At 39.7% G+C, this 27086-nt stretch overlaps 1 protein-coding gene across 2 annotated transcripts in view; it reads right to left on the reverse strand.

The window, feature by feature from the left end:
- Window positions 1–25352, reverse strand: part of AIM2 (absent in melanoma 2) — a 69724-nt gene extending 44372 nt beyond the window's left edge. The window contains exon 1 of one of the 2 annotated variants that reach the window (XM_081308511.1): window positions 25263–25352. The gene's annotated coding sequence lies outside the window, so the exon portion shown is untranslated. The remainder of the gene's footprint in view (window positions 1–25262) is intronic. The other variant, XM_081308512.1, reaches the window with a different exon arrangement.
- Window positions 25353–27086: the final 1734 nt, after the last annotated feature.

A 27086-nucleotide genomic window follows, 5' to 3' on the forward strand; every position in this document is an offset into this window, starting at 1 on the left:
AAAATATTCCTTAGAGAGAAGACATCCCATTTAACGATTAGGATTACAGATGGCATTAGCCTTCTTGACACCAGCACTGGAAGAAGTGAAAGTGGAACAATTATTTTAGCATTTGAAGGAAAACAAAATTCAGGCTGGTGTTGGATACCTAGCTGGCAATTAATTATCTGTAAATGTAAGGAAGCAACAAAAGTTTTTAGAAATCTCCATGTCTCAGTCCATTTGAGCCTCCATAACAAAAATACTAAGGGTCTTAAAACACAGACATTTATGTCTCACAGTTCTAGAGGCCAAGAAGTCTAAAACCAAGGTGTGAGTAGATTGAGTATCTGGTGCAAACTTGAATCCTGGTTCATAGATGGTCATGATCCGGCTGCATTGTCACATGACAGAATGTAAAAGTGGGTGTTCTGGGGTCCTATTTATTAGGATGTAATCTACCTAGGTCCCAAAGGCCTCCCTTCCTGATACCATCACAGGTGTTTAGAATTGCAACATGATTCTGCAATCTGTATTTGGGGTGAAAATGGGAGTTCAAAACACAATTTGAGTCAAATGTATGAAAGATGATACATCATGAGCTATGTAATACTTTAAATAATCAATAAAAAAATCTAAAAAAAAAAAAAAGAATTGCAACATGAGCTTTAGGAAAACACAAACATTTCTCCATAATACCTCACAATGACACTGCTGAGAAGCCCCTGAACTTTGACTTGTACAGGAATAGTGAGCAATCTGTCCAAATTTAAATAGGAGGTCAGAAATCTCAAGAAAGAATATTTCCAAAGTGGGAAAAAATGTGTGGTGTATGTGTGTGAGAAAATGTAATCATCCTACAGGGCATAACTGTGAGTTATATTTGTGTGGTTATAGAAATGTAAAACACCAGATATTATTTAACTAGAAATTGTGAAATGAATATATTGGAGAAACAGGAAGGGAGAATCACACATACTTAGGAGATGCAAATGTCTTTCAACATAAGAAATTATAGGTGTAACAAAATACAAGTTCAGGGGCTGGGGTTGTGGCTCAGTGGTAGAGCGCTTGCCTAACACATGTGAGGCACTGGGGTCGATCCTCAGCACCACATAAAAAAGTAAATAAACAAAATAAAGGTATTGTGCCCATCTACAACCAAAAAATTTTTTTAAAAAAAGAAAATACAAGTTCATCTTCTATTGAGAAAAATCAATAGATAATAACTAAAATTGAAAAGCAAAGGACTAGATCATAATATTAGAAAAGACTTTTAAAAGTAGGTACTTTCGGTGAGTGAGATTTGGGAGTGGGAAGGTATGGGGCAGAGAGCTACTCTTTATTGTCCTTCTTAATACTGTCTGAATTTTAATCTATAGTAATGTATCAACTTGCCAAAGATAAAGATTAGACGTAAAACTTCAGAGGCTCTGCTTGATGCTCACTGAAGTACCTTTCTACTCTTTCATCCTAAGGATCTATGTACTATGCCATCAATTCCAAATGTGACTTACAAAATAATATTTCAGAGGTGGAATTAAATACTTCCAGCTAAATGAAATTGAGAAGGATCCATTAGGGAACAAAAAGTACTTGGACTGGTCCTTTCAGAATTAGATTTTTATTAAGTGAGAATATAAAATGTGGATTATTAGGCCAATGTAATGGAGAAGTCCATATCTCACAGATCACACCCATGTAGTCAACACTTGGGCCGTTTTCTATAGTACCCGATTGCCTGTAGCACAAAGAGCTGACCTTTATCACTCAGCCACTAAGGGCTAGGTCCCTTCCACAGGTTATTTCATGTAACCTCACAGCTACTCTATGTAGTAAATATATTAATCGTGCCTCATAAATGAGGGTTCTTGCCAGACGTGTGGCACATACCTGTGTTCCCAGCAATTTGGGAGGCTGAAGCAGAAGGATCACAAATTTGAGACCAACCTAAGCAACTTAGCAAGACCCTGTCATAAAATAAAAAATTAAAAGGGATGAGGATGTAGTTCAATAATACACCAGCACCCCAGAAATGCATAAATAAGTAAACAAATAAATAATGTATGTGCTGGGACTTAGAAATCTCAAGGCACTTTTTCATGATTTGTGGTCTAATTCGAATTTTAACCCTACTGTTTTCGGTTAAGATATACATTTATTTTCCCATTGCTCTGCCCTGCCTTCTTAGAATATTTATAGGTTCACTATACAGAAACTGTTTTTTTAGGAGTACAAATACATCAAATAATCAAAGTCTAGAAGTACAGTCCCTGAACTCCTCCAGCCCCTCCCATTTCTAGTTCTTGCTCATCACTTCCTTCCCTGCACTGGTGCACAGCTCAAAACACAGACTTTCTACCAGAAATCAAATATCTGGAATCGGTGAAGATTCTTACTGCAAATAACAAAATATACTCCTCATAATTTAAGGAGAAAGAGACTTTATTGAAAATAAGAACTCGGAGATCACTGGAAAGGCTAAATAAAAAAAAGACTAGTCCAAACTCATAGAAGTCTATCACTATGATCCCCACACCTCCTTGCCCACCACATACAAAACCATGTGCCCCACACCTCCTCCTCTACCACACACCACCATGTTCCCCACAGCTCCTCCCCTTCCACATACACCACTATGTTCCCACTTTCTCCTGACCACACCCACCACCATGTTCCCCACAACTCCTCCTACACCACTTACACCATGTTCCCCACATCTCCTCCCTTACCACATACACCACCATGTGCCCCACACCTCCTCTCACACCACATATACCACCATGTTCCCCACTTCCTCCTGACCACATACACCACCATGTTCCCCATATCTCCTCCCACACCACATACACCACCATGTGCCCCACACCTCCTCCCATACCACACATACCACCATGTGCCCATTTCCTCCTGACCACATACACCACCCTGTTCCCCATACCTCTTCCCACACCACATACATCACCATGTTCCCCATACCTCCTCCCACACCACATACACCACCATGTTCCCCATACCTCCTCCCACACCACACACACCACCATGTTCCCCATACCTCCTCCCCTACCACATACACTATGTGCCCCACACCTCCTCCCTCACCCACATATACCATGTTCTTCACACCTCGTCCCTCACACACTTATACCACGATGCTCCACACACCTCTTCCCTCACCACATACACCATGTGCTCCACACCTCCTCCCACACACATTTATACCAACATGTTCCCCGCACCTCCTCCCCTACCCACTAACACATACCACGCACCACACAGCAAAACTGTTCTGAATGATTTAAGTTCACTGCTTGGACCACCAAACACAGGATGTCAAGACATGATTGCAATGCAACCACTCTATCTGCAGCACTAATGTCAACTGTGTCAGGAATTTTACTTTTCCATTGCCACTATTGCCAAGAGCACAAACTCTTCTGTAGCCAGTTCTATCGGCAAGATGGAAGCTCCACAAGTGCCTGGGTATCATGCTAAGGACTTCCAATTGAAGCCTCACTTGGAGCATCAGACAGGGTAAAACCCAGGTCACCTGCATCCTAGAGAAACTGAGATTGCACTTCTAGTTTGGGAGGTAAAGATCATTGCATGCAAATTATTTAAAAGATGCTGGAAAGTCCCAAATCTGACATATGTGCACTAAAAACCCAATCAAAACAGATGAGGATTCAACTACTCTTAGATTTCTGGGCCAGGAAAGTAGGGGACTGATGGTATCATTACAGAGACTGGGGACACTGGAGGAGGAGGAGGAGGAGGAGGAGGAGGAGGAAGAGGAGGAGGAGGTCAGAGTAGGTGAGAAGATTGTGAGTGAGTGTGGGAAGTGCTGAGTTTGAGGTACTCATGAGATATGTAAATGGAGATGTTTAATTGAATATATGAGCCTGGAGCTTAGATGAAAGGTCAGAGCTCCAGACAATAACGTGTTCGGCGTCAGAATACAGATGGCAACTGATGCTGTGAATAGGATGAGACAGCCGGAGGGGGCAGGTGGAGTGGTAAGAAGGCGGCCGAGGAGCCATGCAGAGTTCAGCCATGAGAGTCAGTAGTGGGGGAGAGGAGAAAGAGGAAAAGGGAGACTTAGAGAGCAAGGTCAGAGCACTAGAGGAAAGAGGCAAGAGCTGGTAGCGTGTTGGAAGGCAAGGCAGACAGTACTTCAAAGGGGATGGGGATCAATAATATAGTGTAGACTCCAAAGCTGCTCGGAGAACAGATCCCCAGTATTCCCACCATGCACACAGCAAAAGGAAAACTGTGTGAGCCCATATAAGTAAATTAGCTTGATTCCAGCCATCGTTTCTAAGAGGTACTACATGAAAGCATCATATACCCTGTAAATATACACAGTTTTTTTTTTTCCCTCAGTTATTTCTCAGTAAAGCTGGGGGGAGGAGATAAAGTTCAGAGGTTTTGTCAGCTCTGTCTCAGATCCAGGAATCATGCTGCAGATCATTCATTATTCACATCCTCCCGATTTTACCCCTCATTCCGAGACTTTTCGTCTGGTTTGCTCTGTTCATGTGGGGCCATGATGTTCTGAAACAAGAAGTCGATGTAAAGGCACCAAGGCGGAGGCCAAAGTGCAGGCCTGGGGGCACATCCTCACATCTCCCTGGCTTCTGAGTCATGTCATTGTCTACATCAACAGAGCCTCCTCTTCCCACCTCAGGAATGTGGGTGACTACTGGCCCGGGGCTGTGTGTTGGTCTCTGGTCTCCTGCTGTGATCTCATCTGCCCTCTGTGCTCAGGCCTTTCCCACACTCCAAGCTACACCTGCCCCCCAAAGATCTTGTCATTCATTTCGTCTTCCCCCTTCCTTTGGTTCATTACTATTCACCTCCAGGTCTCCCTTTACATTTCACTTTCTTCAAAGTCGTTTTAAACCCTCTCTGCATGATCCTGGAGTTAGTGTTCCTACTGTTTATTCCCAGGATACAAAGAGCTGCCTGTCACGGCAACATAAAGCAAGGAAGTGCACAGATCTGGCTCCATACCATATAAGCTGAAATACCTGCTCCATCGATTTGTGTGGCTTTATGCAAGTCCCTCCTTAATCTACTGAAGTATCTATTCCTTGAGAGTTCCTAATAGACCCTGATAGCACCTAATCCATGGGGGTTTTATGAAAATGAAAAGATTTTTTGCACTTAAAACACTAAACAAAGTAATTGAAAGATGAAAAGCACTCAGCACGCAAGGTCCATTACTATTACCATCATCATCATCATGTCGCTTCACGACATAGTTTAGTGTCATCTCTGCCCCTTTTTTTTTTAAAACGCAAACATCACAGGGGCAGAAACTGTATCATGTTTATGAATGAAAAAAAATAATCATCAGAAACTGAAATATATAAGACCTAAATGCATGTTTGTTAAATATGTGTTCCAAACTCAAATCACCAAGACTCAATCTCAACCCAAACCCTAAAACTCAAGGTGTGCATTCAAAACTATGTGCTCCGCATTTCTATCCAGATGTATAATGAAGAGTTCAGTCAACACATCCTAAATCACCGATTGTCAGAGGGTTCAAAGCACCTTCTCAACTAGACTTCCCTTGTACTGTTAATAGAACCATAGCTTTAAAAATGACCTGGCTTCATAGCCTGCAATTCTTCCCTCTTGCTTGACCATGTCTGCTCAATGTCACTCATATTGATAATACAAGTGACAAGCCTGATTCAGGGGTGATGGCAGAGATGATGGCAGTCAGGTGAGTTTATAGTAAAATAAAAATGATCCATCACACCCAAGACTCAGTTAACCTTCAAATATCAATGGGAAGCCTGGCTGAAGGAACCCTCCTTATGTTGACCTGCAAAAGGGTACCTGATGACAAGAACAGGTTTTCTTTTTTAATTTATATCTCAACATTTATATTAATCATTTATTAATGAACTTTTAATGGTAATAATCTATCATGCTATTTGCATGTTAATAAAAGGCAACTCTAGGCTTTTCCTCCATTCTGGCAAGTCTAATTTTTAATTTAACGGTGAGAAGTAGCACAGTGGGGTAGGTTTTTGCAGGGAGTGTCAAAGAGATATTTTGACCCTGAATGTTTTCTGTATAATTAGAAAATTTCTAGTTTACTTTTACCTCTCTTTTTATTTCTCATTTACCAAAGTGGATAAGAGGAAATTACAAAATGATGAAAAGAATTAATGCAACTGGTGATAAGTCAGAATAGCCATCCCAACTTGGAAATCAGATGAGCAGAAAGAAAGAGGGAGAAGAAGAATAAAGAGGCACAGGATTATTCTGATGTTCTCAGGTTAAGTGAGGTCCAGGGGTGATAAGCTGGCTCTGGTGAATGGAAGGATGTGTGCATATATGAAGCATAAAAGCTGTGTCTCTGACACCTGGATCCATCATCTTCCTGAATACTAACTATGATGCTTTATCAATAAGCATGCCTCAGAGCCATAGGATAAAGGAGTTCCAGATACTAGAAGCCTCATCAGTCAGTTGGGCTTGACATTTGTTGGTTCATGACATCAAGGTCATGAGTACAGCTTCAGCCTGGTTTTCCCAATTAAATATCAAATTATGCACTTCCACAATGGTGAAAGATGTTCCTGTTCCAGGGCTCAATATCAATGAAATTGAGGTTTCCAACTATAAATGACAGCTTGTTTTCCTAAATATTGATGGCTTAAAACAACTTTTATACATTCAGTACACACATCTCTAGTCTCACATTTCATCTTAGTCCCTCATGCACCTGACTACACGCACCTTCCTTCCTTTGAGCCACTGACTTAGGGGTTAAAGAAGCATTATTTCAATTTAATATTCCTAGCAAACTTCCAGAGTAAGCATAGCTACTATCTCCATTATATAGACAATCAAATAGAGGCTTACCTATGTTATGTGAAAGGCCCAAGATCATACAACTAACTAAAGGGAGAAATAGTGTTTGAACCTTAGCCTTCTGAAGTCAGAGCACACTCTTAAACATTGACCCCTAGTGGCCAAATGAAGAAGTTCAACTCTGTAACCAAAAGGATGAAAACCCAGTGGATCAGCATGTAGAGGCACAAGAGATGGATACACATTACAGGCCTTGCTCAAAGAGGCCCCTCTGTTGGATTGTTTGTACAACCCCACCATATCCAGCCTTCCCTGCTGGGACTCACTATCGGATTCTTCCTTTACAAGTTCTCCAAATTTCATCAATTTATTCTCAGGCTAGCAGAATGAAAATAAAACACAAGATCACTCTGCTTAGTTCTTTAAATTATATACCAGTCCAAATAAAAATGGTCACTCAAGGACATGATCCCTAAGACACTGAAGCATGAAAATCACAAAAATATACCTATGATTTCCTACGATGAATTTATCCTTCTAGGTTTTCCATAAGTCACTGGTCTTTCATCTGTGCCCTATCAACTCCATTGGCTTTTACTTAAGTCACTAAAGTATTTACTTACAGTAGCTGGACTGTCACCATCCAGATCCCCTGAGCTCACAACCAAAGCATGGCTTCCTCCAGTGTGCAGGAGTACAGGCAGCCAAAAGAGCTGAGTTTGTCTCCCAGAGGTGCCCTTTGCTGAAGGAGCTCCTGGCACATTGTTACACCCCTCCCTGTAGGCAGCCTGAATTCAAGGATTGCCCATTGGTGACATTCAAGGTCCCAGTCTTCTTGCCTTAATGAGGGAGAATTGGAGGCATCCAAGCTCTCTAGTACCTGGGGGATTGGCTGTATCCCCCATTATAAGTGCAATGTAGTTAAACTTCTCCGTCTGCCCAGTCCAGTTTCCCTCTCTCTGTTGGAGGGTTCCTGAGTGCACCCTCCAACAAACCTGCAGGCAAATCTCAGGTCTGTTTCTTGGGAACTCCACCTAAGATAATATTCAACCATATTCATAAATACTGTCATTTAACTAGAGTACAAGAATGCAGTGTAAAGATATACACCAGAAGGAGATTCAAGATGGCAGGCCAGAGGGAGGCAGCATTCTGTGTCGCTCTGTGACCTGCGACTCAAGTAGTGAGAATACTACTTCTCTGCAAGTGACATTCCTGCTCCCATGCAGGAATCATGCTCCAGGCTCCAGAGTCAAGAGTAGGTCTCCCAACGACTCGGCCACACAGGACTACCAGTTACCCCAGTGGGACCGTCAGCACCCACATAGAACTTTCAGCCACCCATACTAGCAGAAATCAGAGACACTGCTCCAATGCAGGATACCTGGTAGCTTCCCGCATGCAAAAACTCTGGCTGCCACTCTCATGTGGATCCCAATCCACCACCAATGGGGCTCCCCAGGTCGATGCCATCTTGGGACTCTGCAGGAGGGGAGACAGTCCCCTACACACAGTGGCCTGCCTGCACCCAGGAACTTCACACAGGCTCTGAACTCAGCCGAAAACCATACACTGCATGCCACAGAGCTCGACTCTGAATTCATCTCCAATGCCATCGCCTGAGTCCCCCTAACCCAATCCAACACCCCATCACTGAAAGCAGGCACTTCCATCTTGGGCCACCTTCATCACCAACTTCAATGGGGACAACTCCCAATTTGGGACTCTGGCTGGCCAGGTACCCAGTTTCTAATTCCCCCTTCTCCCCAGTAGACACTAACCCAGCACAGTGACACCCTGGTTACCTTCATCATCCTGAGGGTGGAGATACCACCTAACAACAGACGACCCCAACTACTGGGTGAGAAGGGAAGCAGGAAAGATACTGATCTCCAACTGAAACTATCCCTGTTTCTTCCTTCAAGGTTTCATTTTTTTTCTCTTTCTATCCTCTCGCCCTCACATCGCCAACATATGTGAAACTAAATACTTTGCATGAATTAGGATTCTGAGGACTGGGACGTCTGAGTAGTACATTACAGTTGTGTTGTATATTCTTTTGGTTGTTTATTTGTTTTCCTTTTCTCTTTTTTTCCACCAATTTCTACTATTTTAACCTTTTTTATTTTTCTTAATATATATGTGTGTTTGTTTTATGTACTCTACTGTCTTCCCACTTACTTGTCTACCCAAAATTACTTCCTCTCTCTTCTCCTGCTACTAATCTTCCTATTTAGATTTCTCTTTCACATTTCCTAAATATACTAACACCATATCCTCACCTCCTACCTCATCACCATATCACCCTACTCCTGATGCCTGGTTCTTTGTCCACCATCAGAAACTGTAAAATCTTTTACAAACCTACTGAATATATCTAGATAATAATTGAATTCACCATTTCTGTACATTGTGACCAAACTGTAAAAGTCTTAATAACAAACATTGGTTTTTAGGGTGTATATTGTTTATACTGGGATCTGCTAACATTCTCCTTCACCTCAAAGGTATTGAACTCTACAGAGGCACTGTAAACCTATAGGCTTAAAAAAAAAAAAGTAATGCCTTGGATCCGCAGAGCTAGAAGAGAAGACACAGAAGCAACATGAAAAGACAAGGGAAGAAAGTGCCCCAAACAAATCAAGATGCCACATTATTAGAATCCATGGCCGGCACAGCAGAAGAAATGAAAGAGAGGAGTTCAGGATGTACATAATTAAAATGTTCTGTGAATTAAAGGAGCAAATACAGGCAGCAAAAGACCATTTTGACAAAGAGCTACATAAACAAATACAGGAAGCAAAAGATTACTTCAATAGGGAGATGGAGGTTCTTAAAAAAAAAAACAGAGATCCTTGAAATAAAAGAAACGATAAACCAAATTTAAAGTTCAATTGAAAGCATCACCAACAGATTAGACCACTTGGAAGACAGGACCTCAGACAATGAAGATAAAATATATAATCTTGAAAAAGATGTAGACCACACAGTGAAAATGGTAAGAAACCATGAGCTGGACATTCAAAAAATATGGTATAGCATAAAAGACCAAATTTAAGGGTTATTTTGGGACAGAGGAAGGCATAGAGTTCCAAACCAAAGGAATGAGCAGTCTATGCAATGAAATAATATTGGAAAATTTTCCAAACATGAAGAATGAATTGGAAAACCAAATTCAAGATACTTACAGGATGCCAAATGTAAAAAATCACAACAGATCCACACCAAGGAACATTATAATGAAAATGCCCATCATACAGAATAAGGAGAGAATATTAATAGCCACGAGAGAAAGGAATCAGATTACATAAAGGGGAAAACCAATTAGATTATGTGCAGATTTTTCAATCCGGACCCTTAAAACTAGAAGATCCTAGAACAATATGTACCAAGCTCTGAAAGAAAATGGATGCCAACCAAGAATACTATATCCAGCAAAATTAAGCTTTAGATTTGATGATGGAATAAAAACCTTCCATGATGGGGCTGGGGATGTGGCTCAAGCGGTAGCGCGCTTGCCTCGCATGCGTGCGGCCCAGGTTCGATCCTCAGCACCACATACCAACAAAGATGTTGTGTCCGCCGAGAACTAAAAAATAAATATTAAAAATTCTCTCTCTCTCTCTCTCTCTCTCCTCTTTCTCTCTCTCTTTAAAAAAAAAAAAAACAAAAAAACCTTCCATGATGAACAAAAGTTAAAAGAATTTACAACTAGAAAGCCTACACTACAGAATATCCTCAGCAAAATATTCCATGAAGAGGAAATGAAAAACAATGATGAAAATCAGAAGAGGGAGGTATTAAACTAAAGGAAAAGCTAGTCAGAGAGGAAACCAAGTCAAGTTAAATACCAAAATTTAACAAAAGTGGCTGGAAATACAAAGTATGTCTCACTAATAACCCTGAATGTTAATAGCCTAAACTCACCAATCAAAAGACATAGGCTGGCAGATTGGATTTAAAAAAGAAGACCCAACAATATATTACCTCCAAGAGACTCATAGGAAAAGACATCCACAGACTAAAGGTGAAAGGTTGGGAAAAATCATACCACTCACATGGGCTGGGGAAGCAAGCAGGGGTTTTCATCCTCATATCATATAAAGTAGACTTCAAGCTGAAGTTAATCAAAAGGGATAAAGAAGGATGTTTCATACTGCTTAAGGGAACCATTCGTCAACAAGACATAACAATAATAAATTTATATGCCTCAAACAATAGACTGTCTACATTCATCAAACAAACTCTTCTCAAGTTCAAGAGTCAAATAGACCACAACACAATAATTCTGGGTGACTTTAATACACCCCTTTCACCACTGGAGAGATCTTACAAACAAAAGCTGAACAAAGAAACTATAGGGGGCTGGGGATGCGGCTCAAGTGGTAGCGCGCTCGCCTGGCATGCGTGTGACCCGGGTTCGATCCTCTGCACCACATACAAACAAAGATATTGTATCCACTGGAAAAAAAAAAACAAAATTAAAAAATTCTCTCTCTCTCTCTCTCCTCTCTCTCTCTCTCTCTCTCTCTCTTAAAAAAAACAAAGAAACTATAGAACTCAATTATCCAATCAAGAACTCAATAATACAATCAATAACTTAGACTTAACTGACATATATAGAATAATTTATTCTTTCCTTCAATGAACAAATACACTTTCTTTTCAGCAGCACATGGATCCTTCTCTAAAATAGACAATATACTATGCCACAAAGCAACTCTCAGCAAATATAACTCTCAGCAAATATTACCTTGCATTCTATCAGATCATAATGGAATGAAATTAGAAATCAAAGATAAAATAAAAATAAAAGATACTCCAACCCCTGGAGACTAAATAATACACTACTGAATGAGCAATGGGTTGCAAAAGACTTCAAGGAGGAGATTAAAAAATTCTTAGAGATGAATGAGAACAGATACAACGTACCAAAATATCTGCAACACTACGAAGGCAGTACCAAGAAGAAAATTCATTGCATGAAATTCATTCCTTAAAAGAAGAAAAAGTCTACAAATAAATGACTTAACATTACATCTCAAAGCCCTAGTAAAAGAAGAACAAATCAACACCCAAATCAGCAGAAGACAGGAAATAATTAAAATCAGAGCTGAAATTAATAAAATTGAAACAAAAGAAACAAGTGAAAAAATTGACAGACCCTTTGCCATGTTATTGAAGAAAAGGAGAAAAAAACTCAAATTGCTAACATATGTGATGAAAAAAGAAATATCACAACAGATTCTATAGAAATACAGAAGATAACTAGAAAAATTATTTTGAAAACTTGTACTCCAATAAAATAGAAAATATTGAAGGCAATGACAAATTTCTAGAGTCATATGATTTGCCTGAAATTGAATCAGGATGATATACACAGTTTAAACAGATCAATTTCAAGAGATAAAATAGAAGACACTATCAGAAGCCTACCAAACCAAGAAAAGCCCAGGACCAGATGGATACAAGTTCTAAAAGACCTTTAAAGAAGAACTAATATCAATGCTCTTCAATTTATTTCAGGAAATACCCAAAGGACTTAAAAACAGCATATTCCAGGGACACAGCTACATCAATGTTTACTGCAGCAAAATTCACAATAGCTAAACTGTGGAACCAACCTAGATGCCCTTCAGTGGATGAATGGATAAAGAAAATGTGGCATATATACACAATGGAATATTACTCAGCAATAAAAGAGAATAAAATCATGGCATTTGCAGGTAAATGGATGGAGTTGGAGAATATGATGCTAAGTGAAGTTAGCTAATCAGAAAAAAACAAATGCCAAATGTTTTCTTTGATATTAAGAGGCTGATTCATAGTGGGGCTGGGAGGGGGAGCATGGGAAGATTAGAGGAATTCTAGATAGGGCAGAGGAGAGGAAGGGGAAAGGAGTAGGAAAGGGGATTTAAAAAATGGTGGAATGAAATGGACCCTAAGTACATGTATGAAGACACAAATGGTGTGAATACACTTTGTATACAACCAGAGATACAAAAAAAATGTGCTTTATATGTGAATATGAATTGTGATGCATTCTGCTGTCATATAGAACAATTTTTTTAGAATTTTTTTTAGAATTAAAAAAAAAGATATACACCAGAAGGTACACGAATATAAAGTTCAGACACATACCAGAAGGTAAAAATATATGATTAAGAAATCTATGAATCAGTCCTTCTCATATGCCGCCAGGAGTTTATGTTCTCTTCACAATTTCATAATTTTGTCATTGTTGATTGTCATCGTGTTACTTAAGTACCTTGCCCTTCAGTTTCAAGTTTGTTTTTAATCTCTGAGTATAGAGGTTTGATCAGTTCCTCTCTATGATCACTTCAGACAGAGTCCAAAACCTCACTTGGAATCTTCCTAGTGAAAACTTTTGCTCTCTTTGCTACAATGTCACATTTGAAGGTTACTTTTGTGTTTTGCTTTATCTTGAACTGCTCACCTAGTTATGGTGACTGGAGACAGATCTGTCTGTGAGAGCCAGCATCAAACGTTATGAAAGTCATGATTCAACTCTGGGAAACCATTAGGACATAACTTTTTGGTTTCTCTTTGCGGTGAGTCTCTCTTAAAGTGATGCTCAAAACTTTCACTGAGAAAACTCACTCTGTTTCACCACATAAGCATGAAGCACCTCGGTCTAGGAGACTGTCTAAAACCACTTCCTTGCCTTCAGCACCAATACTTCCTTCTGGGATCCCTTTTCCCAAGTAAATTCCTATTGACCTTCCTTCCCTTTCAGTCTCTTCTTGGAATGGAGACATGGGAATAAAGGTACAGGCTATAAGTCAGTATCCTTAAACGGAGAAAGCTCAGTCTCCACATTAGATTCACAAAACTTGGTTTGTATGGATGTAAGCATAATAAAAGTAACTTTAAAGGTTAATTAAAGGGAGATACTGGGTAGTGAGATTGATCAAATTATGTTATGTGCAGGTACAAATATGCCACCGTGAAACCCATTACTCTGCATGATTAATATACACCAGTAGAGTTTTAAAAGAAAAAATTACTTAACAAGGTTAATTACATAAACAGAAAACAGACTGGTGAGATAAAGGTCAGATTCTCTATATCTCACAGGGACAGAGGACAAATGGCTTTCCTTTAGTCTGTTAATACCTTCACAGTATGTGTGGCTTTAGGACCACTGAAAACTGAGTGGTCAGTGCACAAGGGCCCTTTGTCACAACTGCTGTGGTGGGCTCTGCCTATCTATTTGCTTCTGTTTGTTTATATTAATGGGCTCTTCTAAGTTATATGATAAAATTACACAAGCATGAAATATATCTCACTCTAATTAGGACCCCATTTTGTGGATGGTTACCGTGGGGATTCACTTACGAAAATTATGTTAGATTTATTCTACTGTCTTTCCTATTCCTATCCCCTCTCCCTCCCTTTTGTTCCCCTTTATTTAATCTAATGAACTTCTCTTCTTCCTCTTACACTCTCCTTTATTGTGGTTTAGATTCCACATATCAGCCAAGATATTCTAACTTTTGTTTTTTAGGATTGGTTTATTTCATGTTTCCAAATCCGTCCATTTACTAGCAAATGTTATATAGTCATTCTTCTTGTGGCTGAGTAATATTCTATTGTGTGTATATATATCAAAATTTCTTTATCCATTCATCTGCTGATGGGCACCTGGATTGGTTCCATAGCTTAGCTATTGTGAATTTTGCTGCTATAAACATTGATGCGCTGTGTTAAGTGTATATCTCTATGCTACAGAGTTACAGTAACAAAAGAGTGAGGTACTGTAGCATGGTGCTTTTAAGTTTGGGGGCTATATACCAAGGAGTGAGATAGCTGGGTCAAATGGTGGTTCCATTCCAAGTTTTCTGAGGAATCTCCATACTGCTTTCCAGAGGGGTTGCACCAATTTGTAGTCCTGCCAACAATGTATGAACATTCCCTATTCCTCATATCCTCATCAAGATTTTTTGTTATTTATATTCTTAATAATTTCTATTGTGACTCAATTAAGATGGAATCTCAGTGTAGTTTTAATTTGCATTACCCTAATTGCTAGAGATGTTGCACATTTTTTCATATATTTGTTAATCATTCCTATTACTTAGGAATCAATTTAACAACAGAGGCAAAGGATCTCTACAGTGAAAACCACAGAACACTAAAGAAAGAAATTGAAACAGATCTTAGAATATGGAAAGACCTCCCATGTTCTTGGATAGGCAGGAGTGATATTTTCAAAATTGACATACTACCAAAAACAATGTACAGATTCAACACAATTCCCATCAAAATTTCAATGATGTTCTTCATAGAAATAGTAAAAAAAAAAGTCATGAAATTTATTTGGAAAAATAAGAGGCCCAAAATACCTAAAACCGTCCTTAGCAAGAAATAGTAAACAGAAGGCATCACAATAGCAGATGTTAAGTTATACTACAGAGTTATAGTAACAAAACAGTGTGGTACTGCTGCCAAAATAGGCAAGAAGACTAACGGAACAGAATAGAAGACACAGAGACAAACCCATATGAACACAGTTATCTCATACTGGATAAAGGTACAAAAAACACACACTGGAGAAAAGATAGCCTCTTCAACAAATGGTGCTGGAAAAATTAGAAGTCCATACGAAGTTGAATGAAAGTTAACCCCTGTCTCTCACCCTGCACAAAAATCAACTCTAAGTGGATTAAAGACTTAGGAAACTGACCAGAAAAGGTAGGTACAGCACTTCAACATATTGACAAAGAACTGACTTCCTGAAAAAGACTCCTAAAGCACAAGAAATAAAACAAAAAAAATCAATAAACGTGATGGCATCAAACTAAAAAGCTTCTTCACAGAAAAAGAAACAATCAAGAGAGTACGAAGAGAGAGCCTACAGAATGGGAGAAAATGTTTACCATCGGCACCTCAAGAGAAGGTGTTAATTTCCAGGATATACAAAGAACTCAAAAAGCTTTACACCAAAGAACCAAAGAACCCAATCAAGGAGTGGGCAAAAGATCTGAACAGACCCTGTCCTATAATCCTTGAGGACAGAAAGCATGTAACTAACGATGATGAATAAAATCACATACTTCTACACTACCATCACTACAAAGGCACTTGTCATCTCTGTATTGAGAGACATCTCACCTACAATGGATCAAGGCAATCAGCTCAGGGTCTGCCTCCCTGGCTGCCCTTTTATTGGGAGGGGAACTCAGGAGGGTGGAGTGTAAAGGAAGTGCTAAAATGGTGAGAGGAGCGGAGAAAGAAGAGGGAGTACCTGTGTACCTGCACATGGGTACCTGCACATGTGTTCATCAAAATGATGGTAATTGTCAAAGCAAAGGAGGTCCCTTTGTCCCCTCTCCATTGAAAAGGCCCACTTTAGGACATGGACATTGAAACTGATATCATGTAGAAAAATGTTCTGGCATGAAGCAGGCTTCAAGGGCCCATAGAATAGAGGATGAATGTCACCCCTGGGCTTACATGATGCATCAGGACCACGGGAAACCAATACACAATCCTGATACAAGGACACGCATCCCCCCAGACAGCCATACTTCTAGTATTCTAATTGAAAAAGGAAATGATTAGATAAATGCTTAGATTAGTCAGTGTTTTGGGTGTGCGGTACTGGGAATTGAACCTGGGGGTGCTCTACCACTGAGCTCCATCCCATCTTCCTGCTTTTTAAAAAATTTTTGAGACGAGGTATCGCCAAATTGTCCAGCTTAACTCAAACTTGCAATGCTCCTGCCTCAGCCACCCAAGTAGGCGGAATTGCAGGTGTGCACCACCATGCCCTGCTAGATCAATAATCTTACAATGAATTAAAAATTCTTGGAAAAAGAAAGTGAATTATTATAACCTAGCAATTCTACTTTTTTTGTATTTACCATAAAATAGAGATATGATATACACCATGAGATATTACTCAACCATAAAGAAAAATGAAATTATGGAATTTGCTGGTAATTGGATGGAACTAGAGATTAACATGCTAAGTGAAATAAGCCAATCCCTAAAATCCAAAGGCCAAATGCTCTCTCTGATATGCAGATGATAAACCACAATAAGGGGGGATGGAATGAAGAAGTTTATTGGATTAGACAATGAAGGGAATGAAGGGAAGGGAGAGAGACTGGGAATAAGAAAGACAGTTGAATGAATCGGACATAATATTTACAAAACACAGCCAGTGTAACTCCACATCATGTACAACCACAAGAATGTGAATGCTGAGGGCCATTACCAAGTAGGAAATTTCCTTGCCAGCGTACCCCATGTTAATTTCGCTGTTGACATTGCATGTTAGGTGACCCTGCCCAAGGACGAGGGTGGATCCAGGATTAGGGTGTATCCTGCAGTTTGAGGAAGTATCCCAGTCCTTGGGTTTAAGGCGTTCCCGGTTTAAGACCTTGGATTTTAGGGAAGTTCGATGTTGAGGATTATTGCTGCTGGAATTAGGGCGTTCCTGCTGCCTGAGCTCTCATTGAGTTCTCGTGAGATTCAGAGAGCATTTTGGGAAAAAAGCCTCGTGTAGTAGGTGAATTGGGCGGCAGCAGAACTGGGATTGCCCCAGAACGTGTGTGGAGGCCGGTGTGAGTTCGGGAATAAAGAATTGCTGTTTGAATCTACAAAGCTGTGTGGTGGCTCGTGATTCTGTGCCCAGCCAAGACTGCGGCATTTGGTGGCCCGTACGGGGAACGAACCCGCGACCTTGGCGTTATCAGCACCAAGCTCTAACCAACTGAGCTAATGGTGTCACCAGTGATGCAATTTCCTTGCCAGCGCACCCCATGTTAATTGTGGTAATGCTGGCATATCTTTGCTGATGGTGTCACCAGTGACGCAATTTTTCCAAAGGAGCCGTCAATTGGCTTGGTGTCGTGGCATTTCTGTATCCTCCTCCCTTCTACTAGTGATGGTCTAAAATTTGGGGGCCAACAGAGGTGAGGCAAGAACCTCACCCCCCCACTGGCACCAAGGATATTTGGGGGCCAGCAGAGGTGAGGCAAGAAACCTCACCCCCCCACTGGTGCATAGGCCTTTCCACAAGCTTGGCTGAATGCTGGACCGGTAGTCAGTGACGGGTTGATCTGATTGCAGTGGATTCAACCTAAGACAGGAGGCTGACGCCTAAAGGTCAGTTTTCCCATGACGGGTAAGAACCATATGTTGAATTGGACAACCTACCAGGCACGGTCCTTAAGCCACATTGCTTGTTGTTTAATTAATCAGAAGGGGGGAGATGCTGAGGGCCATTACCAAGTAGGAAATTTCCTTGCCAGCGTACCCCATGTTAATTTCGCTGTTGACATTGCATGTTAGGTGACCCTGCCCAAGGACGAGGGTGGATCCAGGATTAGGGTGTATCCTGCAGTTTGAGGAAGTATCCCAGTCCTTGGGTTTAAGGCGTTCCCGGTTTAAGACCTTGGATTTTAGGGAAGTTCGATGTTGAGGATTATTGCTGCTGGAATTAGGGCGTTCCTGCTGCCTGAGCTCTCATTGAGTTCTCGTGAGATTCAGAGAGCATTTTGGGAAATAAGCCTCGTGGAGTAGGTGAATTGGGTAGCAGCAGAACTGGGATTGCCCCAGAACGTGTGTGGAGGCCGGTGTGAGTTCGGGAATAAAGAATTGCTGTTTGAATCTACAAAGCTGTGTGGTGGCTCGTGATTCTGTGCCCAGCCAAGACTGCGGCATGTGAAGTTATACTCCAGGTATGTATAATACTTCAAAATACACTCTACAGTCATGTACATCTAAAAAGAACAAATAAAAAGGGGGAAGAAACAGAGATATGACTATTTAAACATCATATTAAAACATATGATTAGATTTACTAACACAATTTTAATGGTAAAATATGCAGATATTATTTGAATATGCAAAACTATGAGACCAACCATCAAAAATGACAGAGAAAATTATTGCATTATCTGAAAACAGTTGAGTGACCACATACTATGTACAAGATGACCTAAACTTTATGACTATAGAGCATCAAGAGTTTCCAATAGCAGATAGTAATTGAGGCACTCAACCCCCAAAACTCAGCCACAATTACATAGAATAGAGACCGTCTCCCAACCTCTGCCCAGCCTCACATCATCAGACTGAAGCAGGCTGGAGTGAATATCTTTGGAAAGGGGAGAACATAGTGAGTGAAGAGGTTAGAGACACACAGGCAGCCCTGTGTCAGGAACCTGCTGGTGAGAAGACAAATCCCCAAATCCCCAGTGTTCTCCAGACCCAACAGAAATCCTATAAAAATTGTGTACCCATGTTCAGACAGAGAAACCCAGGTGCAAAGGGAATAGGTTACTAAGATATAAAAACAGGAGTGGGGAATTGAACTCTGATAATTTGACTCAAGAGCCTGAAATCTTAACCACATGCCAATTAGCTTCTGCATGAATAAACAGTAAAGGGAGATTAACACACGCAGATGCACACAAAATTTCATGATACCTACTAGAGGAAGAAAATATTAGTAATGGTATATACAATTTTACTAGGTCTATCATGCTCCCTTAATTCCTCCTCCCCTTTGTATCACGTTAAAAGGCATCTGAATTTCCTAAGGGTCAAATGGAAGTGATGTAGCCAGAACACACTGAATTCTGTAAGGAAATTGGATTACTATTTACTACAAGTCCACTAAATCGTACTCACTGCTAGTAGTACAGAGAGATGCAACTGGTTTGAAATAAAATGCGGCATTCTCTGTTGATTTTGAAGATACATAGCACTTTAATTCCTGGGGAATTTTTTTCTTTTTTTTTTAAGCAAGCAGAAGTAGGTTTATTGTAAAAGAGACAGAGATACAGATAGACTTCTCTGAAGACAAGAAGGGACCCCAGATCTGGGAATCCCCTGGGGAAATTTTTAACAGCATTGATTGTTAAAGCCAAGAGAGACAGACTGTAAAATGGGCAAATAATTAATGGTTTGTTCACGTAGCGGTATGTAATACAACTGCGAAAAATGAACTAGACATAAAAATGCCCATGAATCTCAGCCACTTACAGAAGAACATACAGGATCTGATTCAATTCTCTAAAGTTATAAAATGTGTAAGAAATTAAATAACATGTGGTTTATTGACACAAAACTTAATAGCAGAGTGGTAACCAGAAAATTCAGTAGGCCCTTGAGCCGGGTGGAAAGAAAATTAGGTGGGCGGGCTGTCCAAGCTTCTAAAGTACTGACACGATTCTATTTCATAAAATAGGTGGGCAGTACATATCTGCTTGACAGGCTGCCACAGCTCCACATCTTACAAATGTACTCATCAGTATTATTTTGTGTAGCTGTGTGGTTTTCAACAAATTTAGGAAGTTAAATGTTCTCTGTGAAGGAGGATTTTTTTTAAATATTAGTAATTCAGCACACCGTTCAGCACTTTTGCCACTGTCTTGAAGGTTTCCAATTTTAAAACTGATTTTCCAAAACTGAGGAATATTTTTACATTATTCTCTGCATCTCTAATATATTTGTAGCTAGTTATTCTTTTTTTTTTTTTGAGAGAGAGAGAGAGAGAGAGAGAGAGAGAGAGAGAGAGAGAGAGAGAATTTTTTAATATTTATGTTTTAGTTCTCGGTGGACACAACATCTTTGTTGGTATGTGGTGCTGAGGATCGAACCCGGGCCGCACGCATGCCAGGCGAGCGCGCTACCACTTGAGCCACATCCCCAGCCCCGCTAGTTATTCTTTTAAAAAAAAATTGTAGTAGTATATGGACAGTATGCTTTTATTTTATTTATTTTTAATCCGGTGCTAAGGATCCAACCCAGTACCTCAGGTATGCTAGGCAAATACTCTGCCACTGAGCTATAGCCCCAGCCCTGCAGGGAGTTATTCTTGTTCTGGGTAGGATAAAAGGTAAAAAAAAAAAAAAAAATGGTATTCTTTTTCTGCTAGCATAAAAGGTAAAAAAAAAATGAAGTCTCAAAAATTATTCTGGTATTTCTTTTATTAATGTCATTTATTTTTGTCATTTGTTGTTATAAAAGCAATGGAAATCATTAGTGAAAAAAATCAGAAAATGTAGTCAAAGTAAAAAAAAAAAAAGACTACAACACTAATCATCCCACCATCCAAAGTGTAAAAATCTTTTCAGATGATTTTTACTCCTGTTTGAGTTAATATAATTGCAGAGAAGTACCAGGGAATGAAAGCTATCAAATTATGCTATGTCCATGTACAAATATACTACAATGATTTCTGTTTATATAAATCATTATAGTGCACTAATTTAAATAATAACAAAAATGATGATGATAATAATAGAAAGGAAATTAATAAACCAAATGGATCAGGGGAGGGAGCAGAAAAGAGAAAGTTTCTCAGGAATGAAACTGATAAAATTATGTTATGTGCATGTACAAACATATCATAATGAATACCACCATTATGTAAATTATATTGCACCAATAAAAAATAAATATATATGGGCTGGGGTTGTATCTCAGCTGTAGAGCGCTCACCTGGCACTTGCGAGGCCCTGGGTTCGATCCTCAGCACCACATAAAAATAAATAAAAATAAAGGTATTGTGTCCAACTACAACTAAAAAATAAATATTTAAATAAATATATGAATATATAATAAAGCACTATATATATATAAAAGATATATACATATAATTATGGGAAGAGTGGTTATTTTTATAATGCATGTTCTATCAGCTTCCATAATTTATTTAGTCAACCTAAATAAAAAAAGGAAGAAAACTTTTAAATCCACCCCCTCTTTTTTTTCTCTGTATCCTAACAGATTTATAAAATAATTCAGTTGGTTCCCCAAGTCAGGAAAAAAATAGAGCCCGGGTAGAGAATAGTTTTGTTAAAAGTGTCAACTCCAATCAATTACTGATTTGGTTGTATGAGCTCTGTTTTGAGGCACTTTATGAAAAGCTGTGACTTCTCAGTGGTCTGGAGATCTCAGGAGACGGAAACTGTGTAGGAGCACTCAAGACCTTCCTCCGGTGTCTGCTATCCCAGTCTCCAGGGCCTCTGCTTATGTGTGACATTCCTCTGATACCTCTTGCTCTCTGGCTGGTGCTCTAGGATACTCACTACCATAGTCTGCACTACTTTTTTGCCTCTGTCCTTCGTAGCCTATTTTGAAAGGTACCTCGATTCCTCTGATCAATAGAGAAAGCTTGTATAACTTGAGATCTTTAAGGCACCAAACTTGCCTGGAAGTGGAAAAACTTACCCTTAAAATATCATAATGGATGCCAGGAAATCTGCTATGGACAGTAGCATCTGAAATTTTAATGACTTAATTGGCATACTGTGCATTGTATCCTATCAAGAATTCCCTAGGAAGAACGTGAAAAAAGAAAGCCTCTGGGCCCCCATTCAGTGCTCATGTAGGTGACTATAGATGTTCATTTTTATGTCAGTTCTATGATGGCGAGAAGAGAAAAACAAACTGGAAAGAAATTACAGAGTATGGAATTGGATCCGCATCTTGCATATTAAATCACAATAAAACAGGAGGCATTGTATCACATGCGCATTTTTATAAACTCTCCCAGTTACTACAAGCCCAATTGTAAATTATAAAGTGTTTCAATAGAGTAGATCTGGGCTCTAGGAAGGCTCCATTACCAAAAGAAAGGTTCCTGAAACAATGTAAACTTTGTTTGAAACTATTTACCTAACTCTGATCCATCCACCTTGTTACCTCAGGCTCCAAAGATTCTCCTTAATTAATTGCCCAAGCCTTCTCATGTGTGCTTCAAGAGGGCAACTTGGTGTAGTAGCAAGAGCAGGAACTTTACAATTTCTATACATCTTTAATTCTTGGTTCTTACATGCACTAGCTACTTGGCCTTGGGCACATGACTTGGCCACTCTGATTCTTGTCTGTAAAATAAAGACATAATAATGCCTACCTTGCAGGAATGCTGTGAGGAGAAACAGGATAACATGTGAATACCACCTTGCACACTAGCAAGCTGGTGGTCTGAGTTTAAGGAATGCCAGCCATGCCACTTTTTCGAGGGAAATAATAATCTAGGATTTCATATGTGAATGGCTAGTTATTTCCACTTCAAAAATTTCTCTGGAATTTTGAGGCTATTTTCCCACAGTCTCCTTTTCCAGCTGTAGGACATATTTTAAATTCATTCCTTTACAAGACTGCCTCTAAGTATTTCATAATCCTCTGGCCCGTTAGCTCTTCCACGCGGTATGATCACAACAAGAGCAGTGAGCACTGATCTCGGACACACCATGGATTGTCCACACAGAGTCAGAACTGAAGCCAACCAAGGAGCTGGGACTATGCATAGTGTTAGTAGTCATTAAAGCAGAAGTAGTTGAGGTTTGGAGGAAATGTTCATTTCTGGGGCATTGGGACAGGTGAGCTAGGCAGAGACTGAAATGGCCCTTCAGTGACCAAAAAAAGAAAAAAAAAAGAAAAAAAATTTAACCTTAAATCTATCACCTGCTTCTGATCTGGGTAACCCTGGGACAGAAGCAATTCAGAGGCAGAGAAAATCTTGGAGTGTCAGAGAGAAGATGGGGAATAGGAGAAGTAGGAAGTCTTTAGGTTTCTCTTTTCATCCTACAAGATGAATCCCTAAAACTTCAGAAGAAAGAAAAGTCAGAAATTCTCCCTCAATCTCAGGCAAACCACTATACTATAAATGGGAAGCCTCTAAGGTGTGACAGTCTTTAATGACCACTGTTCCAATATATTACAGTGTAAGGCAGACACCCGCCCTCACTTAGAATGAAGCCCTTTATATTTTATAAAGTCATTTTGCATACACATTTTATGTCATTTTAATAACCAAATGAGGCAAGTGATATCTCCTCAAATTTCATAAGTCAGAAAGTAAAGACTTCTAATTCCACAGCGAATTCTTTTCTACTGAGCCATAGCTACTTTATCCCACTCCTTATTCATTCCAGTCACCTGACCTCTTGGTCTGCATCTCAAAACTATCATCTTCAGAAAACACCCACCACAAACAGATGTACAACTGGACAACCACAGCAAACCATTTTAGAGTTTTGATGGGCATATAGAAATAGTACAAAGTGACCACACAAGAGACAATACAAATAAACATGAACTTGGAACCAGAATGCTTGGGTTCAAATCCTCATTTCTCCACTTAGCTAAGTAACTGTGGCAAGGCACCTTCCTTCTATATTTAAGTTTCCTTATCTGTCAGATGGAGATATTAGTATCCAAATCACAAAGTTGTTGAGAAAAACCACATAAGTTAATGTGTATAGAATACTTAGATAATGCTTGTTGTTTGGCATAAACTACAAGTGTAAGTTAGCTCATATTACTAAATTGGCAAACCAACTTTCTTTTTTTATTCTTATGTTTTTTTATTAGTGCATTATAATTAAAGATAATGGTGGGGTTTGTAGAGATATGCTCATAAGAGCCTATAAGTGCTCCATTCATTCCTGAGTTTCGACACTTTTTTTACCCTTCTCCCTCCCCCAACCTCTTTCCTCTACTGGTTTCCCTTCTTCTTATTTTTTAATTGATGCATTATAAACGAACATAAAAATGGGATTCATTGTGACATAGTCAAACATGCATATGGCATTGTTTTGGCAAATCAACTTTCTCACTCAAGGATTGCAGGCGCGGCAACAAAGGAGAAATAGAAATACCCACTCCATTCTGAAGTAGTGTTTTATTCCCAGCAGGGATCACCATCATTTTTCTCATTTTGTAGATTTTCAGACAATTTATGAAAATACATTTTTTTAAAAAAATCTCTATGGTATAGCTCATACTTGAAGCAGAATAAGCAATTTCAGCTTCCTTAAGCCGATCATCTATTGCTAGCTCATAGTTAAGACCTTTCACACCCTCCAAAATAATAATTTAAATCTCTTAAACTCATCAGCACAGGTATCCAAATCCTTCTGAAGCAGAATTCTCTCACATTGAACTTTCATCTTAACACAGAAAAGATCAACCTCTAAGAGGCATACAATCTACCAATTATATGCCCATATTTCTTCATAACGAATGTCTATCAAATGCCAGGCACAGTCCTGGCCTTGAGGAATATCATGTTAAACTGTACAGACACAGTCCCTTCTATCATAGAACTTAAAAATTGTGAGAATCGTGTGCTTTTCAATACAGTAACTACTGACCGCATGTGACTATTTGAATGTCAAACTCATTAAAATTAAATGAAAATGAAAAATTTTCCTCATTCCTACAATCCACATTTCCAGTGATTGACAGCTATAAGTTCCTAGTTACTCCTGTACTGGACAGTACAGAGAAGGGAATAGCTCTAACCGTGTAGAAATTTCTCTCTGTTATTGCTGATCTAGAGGAAGACAAAAGTAAATAAACAGGCGACGAGAGCATGGCATGCACATTAGCTTTCTATTACTGTAACAAAATGTCTGAGATGATCACATTATACGAAGGAAAGTTTTATTTTGGCTCACGGTTTTGGAGGTTTCAGTCCACTGATTTGGGCCTGTGGCAGCAAATTATATCATAGCAGGAACATGTGGTAGGGTGAGCCTGTTGGCTTCACGGCGGCTAGGAGGAAAAGAGGGAGGAAGAAGCAGTGGTACCAATATCACCTACAAAGGAACACCCCTAGTGACCAACTTCCTTCCACTTCCACACCCCCGGCCCTTAAAGCTTCCACCACTTTGCAGCAGTGCCACAGGCTGGTGACCAAGCCCTTCATACATGGATTTCTGGGATAACGCTCATCCCGACCACAGCAGTGTGAATGTGACTTGATGCAGAAACACAGGAAGCTAAGAGAAAAAAAAAAAAAAAAAAAAAAAAAAAACCTCTAATGCAGACTCAAGAGGGAGAGGGGGATCGGGGAAAATTTCTTAGTGATATCGAAACCAAGACATAAAACGGCAACTTCCCTGTTGCAAAAGTGGCGCAAGCCATTTTCAGAATGTAGGCATAGAACTCTAGGCCCTGATCTAAAATGACCTTGAGTGCCTGGTGGAACCAAAAGTTCCAGAGGTGGAGAACCTGGGGAATGAGAACAGGACCTCGAGGAATAAGATTCGAGGTGAGGGTTGCTGTCAGGAGTTGCAAGACAAAACAGAATCACAAGTTCTGCCTGCACAGGCACACCACACCGGGTGTGGACTGTTCTACCCAGACTCCTGGTTACATTCAATGAGCCTTCTATTTCCTCTTACCCTGGGAGCTTAAATTCCTTTGCCATTAGTCAAGTGGGAAGACAGATTGCGCATGTCTCCTATCTCCTTGTGAGTGGACCTTTTCATAATTGCTGCATAATAATTATACAAAAGAGTGTGATTCATTGTGATATATTCATATAAGCACAAAACATAATTTGGTTTATTTCATTCCCTAGTACCTTCCCTTTCTCCTCTTCCCTCTCCTCATTCTCTTCTTCTCCTCTATTTTATTTTTATGAAATGTCATGTTTTCCCCTTTTTTATCTGTAGGTTCCACATCTGAGAGAAAACATACAATCCTTGACTTTCTGAATCTGGCTTATTTCACTTAACATGATGTTCCCCCATTCCATCTATTAAACAGCAAATAACATGATTTCATTCTTTCCCATGGCTGAGTGAAACTCCATTGTATATAAATACCACAATTTCTTTATTTATTTGCCTGTGCCAGGCACCTGGGCTGGTTCCATAACTTGGTTACTGGAATTGTGCTGCTATAAACATTGCTATGCATATATCACTACGGTATGATGACTTTAGTTCTTTTAGATTAATACTCAGGAACGGTATTGTTGTGGGGCAGGTAGCTCAGAAAATACATCAACTCCAAGTTACATCCAAATTGAAGAGTCTTTATTTACGTGACTGGCTAGAGACTGCCCCCCACAGGACCCATAACTGTCTCTGCAAGGAACAGCCAGAGCCTGAGCATTTTAGGATATTTAAAGGCAAAAACCGTACCTGGGCTGACACTGCTGCAAGCAAGCAGGTACAGAGCTGAATTGGGCAGTTAGCGAGACAATGCAGTGGGCACCTTGGTATTTCCCACGGGACTTTCCAGGTTGGCACAGCAGCAAGCAAGCAGAAGGGAAGTGAGTCAAAATGACCCTAGTTCAGTACATGTTAGAGAATGGTTACTAACGTCTACACAATCAATCTCTGACAAGGTACATTGCCCAAGAAAAATGGAAACCAAAGAGAACAATTTCACATTATGTAAGAATTGCTATTTTGTGTTGCCAAATATGTTGTGCTAGGTAACTATTAATGGGTACAGAGGTGGGGCTTTCCCACAGGAGAAGCATTTCT

The sequence above is a fragment of the Spermophilus citellus genome (assembly GCF_964194105.1).
Source record: "Spermophilus citellus genome assembly, chromosome: 9".
Taxonomy (NCBI): Eukaryota; Metazoa; Chordata; class Mammalia; order Rodentia; family Sciuridae; genus Spermophilus; species Spermophilus citellus.